Here is a 6,000-nt window from a genome sequence, read left to right as displayed (position 1 = left end):
CAGAAGATATCTCCAGGTATCTTTCTATATGGGACGCCTGCTTGGAGACACCACTTTGTGCCCAGCCTCCACTTTGTTACATACTTTACATACTGTTAACTTGCACTTTTATTTTAAATACTATACAGTATTTGTGTGGAGACCTTGCAGAATTTTTAAGGGCTAAATATGTGGCATAGTGTTCCCTTAGAAATTCACCAGCAGCAGCGCCAAAAGAATGTTGAGTAGAGCCGAATGAATTAAAAAGGTTACATTTCTTGGGCCTGATAAACCCTCTATCTAATATATTTAACCATTTTTGTAGGTTGTGCTTATAGAGGTGAATGTAAAGAAGAAACTGAGTACAATTGTCTGTGATTCTGCAGTTAAATATTTCAGTTTCTAAAATGACCTTCAGTTTGAATTGAGATTCACAATTATTACAGTGAAGAAACAACATTGCACTGAAATAGGTACATGGGAATTCATTAAAGCAGGTGTTTTCCTTTATTAAACGTTAATATTAAAACACATTTTTGAGTGGGAACATGGTATTCCAAAAAAGGACATCTCATTTGCTTATGCAATGTCCATCAATATATAGTCATGCCTAGGGGGTTATCAGACCTTCTGGGTTTAAGAGACCAGTGCCCTTCAACAACTTCAAATAAATCTTATTGTATTGTATTAATCAACATTTTCCTTATCTATTCCTGATAGTTTAAACTGTAGGCTATAGATACTGTTTAAACAGTTGGACTATGCAAATATAATGGAAACCAATTAAATACAATGTACAATAGTAAAGATTACATCTATATTGTGATTACAGACATGTGCCCCTCAACCATTTACTTTATAGTCCTTCCCACTTGGAAACATTTACACTGGCCATAAAAGGGCTAACTGCCAGAATGATAAAATGACACAAGTTAATTGTATCAATCTGTGTGACCTACTTAATGCCTAGCTTGATACTTTACTGTAGTTGATACTTCTAACAATCCATAGGCATTAAATGTATCGACCTGTGCCATCTAATAACTGTCTAGATCAGGGGTCTCCAATCCTGGTCCTGGGGGGCTGGTGTCCCTCTTCCTTTTTTCCCCCCAACTGTAACCTAAATTACTTAACTGGACCAATTAAGCTTCCAATAAGCACTTCACTCGTCAAATTAAGTCATTTAGGGTACAGCTGGAACAAAAACCAGGAGGAACCGGCCCTCCAGGACCAGGATTGGACCCCTGCTAAGCAGGTTCATTGCTCCATATCACCAGATTTATATTGTGCCCTTTTTAATTCAAACACCTAATGTAACCCCCCTATTGTTTCTTTTTAATTCTGCATTTGTTATGTGCTTCTCCAGGCAGAATGTATTTATTTTATGAAACAAGCGATGTGTAGTGTAGTGACCACATCTTCCTTACAGTGAGTGTAAAGCAGGGGTGCACAGTTCCGGTCCTGGAGGGCCAGTGTCCCTCCTGGCTTTTGTTCCAACCTTGCCCTAAATTACTTAATTGGACCAATTATTACCAATTATTGGTCTAATTAAGTCATTTAGAACACAGTTGGAACAAAAGCCAGGAGGGATCCGGCCCTCCAGGACCGGAATTGTGCACCCCTGGTGTAAAGCGATCAGTTTTGTTCAAGGATAGCTAGAAACATGTTTCAGTTTGTTTCACCATCGTCAGATATCCGTGATGTAATTAAAGAAATTGAGATGGTTTAACAGTGTTAAATACAGCTTTAAAGGCAGGTAGAGAGTAGCAAGCCTAATTATAAACAACCTGTCTTGCATTTTGTGTTTACCCACAGCTGAGTTTGAGATAAGAATGTGCTAAATAAAAATCAAATAAATAAAAAAAAAATCACAAAGTGGGCACTGATAAGCAATGGAATGTTCATTTTTTCCACAAATGGAGGGTTCTGAAACTCCTGGAGCAATGGGAGACCTGCTTATGCTGCCAGCATACCACATTGCAAGACCCTGGGTGGTTTAGAACCCTCTTTACCATACCATACAGATTGCCCTTTCTCACCCTTTTGAGTGTGATTGACCCAGGGTCTTCAAACACTTTGAACCCCAAATTACCGTACCCCTAGTTTTAAAAAGCGCTTTATTTAAAGGAAAGATAATACTTTGGGTTTATACAGCACCTTTCTTCCCATAGGATGCCAAAGCTCTTTACACGAGGCAGCTATTCTGTGCCAGCACTCTGACACAGCAGTTAAGGTGGGAGGAGTGAGGAACTGCTAAGCCAATTGGACTACAGGAGGACAGTTAGGTAGGCCAGATTGTAAGTGCCTGAATTGGAATTTAGCCATTATATTTGCATAGTCCAACTGTTTAAACATTATCTATAGCCTACAGTTTAAACTATCAGGAACAGATAAGGAATAACAATACAATAAAATGTATGTTAAGTTGTTGAAGGGCACAGGTCTCTTAAAACCCATAAGTGAAAGAGCTGATATAGGCCTTTATTGTATTTTTTTTTTTTTTTTTTTTTTGCATGTGATATGTGAATAAAATATGAATTCTGCCATTCTATTCATTTTGAGGTCTGATAAACCCCTACGCATAACTATAAATTGATGGACATTACATAAGCAAATGAGATGTCAGTTTTTGGAATACCACGTTCTTTCTCAAACGTGTTTTAATATGAACCTTTAGTAAAGGAAAACACCTGCTGATGTATCTATTTGAGTGCAATGTAGTTTCTTCAATGTAATAAAGAAATAAGCTTTCTTTTTTTTTTTTTTTTTTTAAACATTTAAATTTCATTTCAGTTTCTTCTTAAAAAAAATTCTGGGGAAAATCAAAAAGTCCATTAACTCTGACTCATGTACTAAGGGTTACTCTTAAATTAATTCACAGTCCCGTTCTGGTGTACATTTTTATGGTATACTAAGCATGATCTAGAAAGTGGGCTGTCATCTGTAAGAGCAGATTATCCCAAAAACTGGGCTGAATTCGGAACAGAAGAATGGCCCAGAATTTGGATGTTATCTGAAAACTAAAGTGGCCCAGAATTGGTAAAAAGATATGCTGATGGCGATAAGTAGTAAAATAGCAGGCAAAAGTAAAGCAAATTATTTAATTTTTCTGCACATTATTATTATTATTATTATTTATTTCTTAGCAGACGCCCTTATCCAGGGCGATATACAATCGCAAGCAAATACAAATACATTCAAGTGTTACAATATAAGTCATACAATAAGAACAAGAAATACAATAATTCTCAAGTGTGACAACTTTAAACTATTCTAGATAGTCTTGAGCTGCATCTTAGACAGTGAAACAGGACAGCAGTGTGGAGTAGTGGTTAGGGCTCTGGACTCTTGACTGGAGGGTCATGGGTTCAATTCCAGGTGGGAGGACACTGCTGCTGTACCCTTGAGCAAGGTACTTTACCTAGATTACTCCAGTAAAAACCCAACTGTATAAATGGGTAATTGTATGTAAAATAAAATATTACACAAAAGATCCAAGAGGTTCTATCTACAGTCATGATTATTACATTTCTACCAAAAAAACAGCAGCAATAAATAACATCACATTATATGCAGATACTCCTACTTACATCAGTACACTTTTTCTATAGCATGTGCAGTATTAATGTCCCCTTTTATCATGAAGAACCCAGTTTCTTCTTCCCCCTTATAATTTTGCAATGACAGAACCCTTATACTCCACTAAGACCAGTAAGAAATTGGCATTCAGTACAAGAGAGATCTTATCTTCACCATAATATCTGACTTAAGGAAAGAACGGTCAGGGTTAGCAAACAACGTTATCTTACAAAAGAATGTTTCTGTACTTCTGAAAGGGACCGTCTACAACTATATTAGTTACGTATTGTTCAGGAGAATTATGAGCATGTAAGCACTAAATCAAGGTATTTAAAAGCACTCCAAATTTTTAAAAGGGACAGTGCATCGATTTAGTAAAAAATTTTTTTTTTAAAAAAACACATCTTTTGTTTATTCTTGTTTTAGCTGTTTCAAAGCTGCGCAGAACCAAGTATGGTGACACCGGATTCTACACAAACTGGCTTCATTTGAGAAGGTTAGAAACCCCTTTGGAGAACCCTTCACTATGTAATTTATTAAAAAAAGGTCCCTTTGTCTACCAAAGCTATACAGCATGTAGTCATGCCTGTGTGTCTCTTTAGTGGATTTCTGTTTGTAACAATATGTAAAAGCACAAGGGAGGGTTTAATAACAAACAACCCCAAAGTTTACTCAGATACACCAAACAGACAGCTCAGTCATCAAGTCATTAGAGATGATTTTAACTGGATTCTCAAAACTGGGGCTAGAAATGAACCCTGCAGTTCCCACACTATTTACTTCAATTGGAAACTGAAATAGAATTTCTTGGTGTCTGCTAAGGGCGTTCTTTTATGTCATGATTAGCCGTGAATGGGTTCTATTCTCCAAAAGCAGTTTTAGCTGCGGAACACAAGCGTCCCAGTCTCTATGGCACAATTCAAAACAAACTTCCAGTTAAAAGAGGTTACCCCTTAACACACCACTGCATTAGACTGAGGATAACAGCAAAGTGCCTTCATTTAAGACAAGCAGCAGTGCGCACATTCATTACAAAACCACACTGCTTCTGTTATTTTGATTTGTCGTGCATATGAAATCAAACTTTAACTCTTAGAAAACTGTAAAAATAGGAAAATTAGTGATTGTCTAATTTAACTGATGACTTTAACAGGCATGCTATTCATTTAAAATAGTAAGAGACTTTTTAGTTGATTAAGATGCCTAATTAAAGCACAAAGCAGTCTAAGATTTTCACACACGTGTGCCTATTGTTTCTTTATCATCGATTACTGACTGAAAATTGAAATTCTCACACCCTGAGGTTTTCATGCAGGTATGTATATAAAGGATATAAATGACAAATCTTGAGGTGTTCTAATACATTTGCACACTATTGTATACGCTTGTGATCTGGTGGGCTTGAATGGTGTGTGTGGGTGGTGACGTCACGGACCAGGAAAAAGTGCAAAACAAAAGGTACGGGCAAAATTGAGGCCCATTAGCGCTCAGTGTTTTATTAAATAAACAAAAGTAAATATTTAAACCAAACAAAATACTTTACACAAACACAAAAGAAAAAAGGACGTTGGACAAACAAACAAAACACGGTACAAACTATTATTATTATTATTATTATTATTATTATTATTATTATTATTATTATTATTATTATTATTATTATTATTTATTTCTTAGCAGACGCCTTTATCCAGTATATACCGAGGCGGTCTATCCTTATTAAGGCTCCAGCCACATTCTCACATGTTTATTTAAGGATCGGGAGGTAACCCAATCCTTGCCAAATACTTTAAATAAACGCCCCGACGTTTACGTATTTGCCAGTACTAGACCCGCCGCCTATTTGAGACCGGCGACTATTTTTGAGACTTGGCGTTTAAGAGCACTAACATGTGCAAACACTGAAAAAGCTGCCTGCACACAGCCTTATAGAAACGACATAAGTAAATTACATTATTCCAGCAACGTCATTAAAGGTTGTGTCAGTAATACCAGTTTGTATTGTAATAATAATAAAAACAGTAAACAAAAAAACACATACAAATACACTAAAAGGCAAGCCTGTTGATATCAGAAAACAAGTTTGTATTTTGCTTACTTTCAGCACGTTCAAAAAAGCTTCACAACTGGTTTTAAAATGAATAACGTCATGAAAAAAATTCTGTATGCATTACGTTTACCTTTTAAAATGAATTAAATTCAGCTTTCTTATCATTCATCCTAAACCTCAGTGTCTCTTCGTCGCTGTTGAAATACAAATTGGTAAGCTGGCTGTACAGCCGTGTGTGTATTCGCTGGAACATTCAGTAACGCGCATTACACTATGTAACACAATTTTTGTTCCTGGGTAGTGAGTGTTATTTCCTAATTGCTTATGCCTCAAAAGTATAGAAAATGGCTATTATTCCCCACAAACTTTGCTTTTGTGACCAGGGCAGTGAT

Source organism: Acipenser ruthenus, chromosome 1, assembly GCF_902713425.1.
Source record: "Acipenser ruthenus chromosome 1, fAciRut3.2 maternal haplotype, whole genome shotgun sequence".
NCBI lineage: Eukaryota > Metazoa > Chordata > Actinopteri > Acipenseriformes > Acipenseridae > Acipenser > Acipenser ruthenus.
This window is presented reverse-complemented; position numbering follows the sequence as displayed.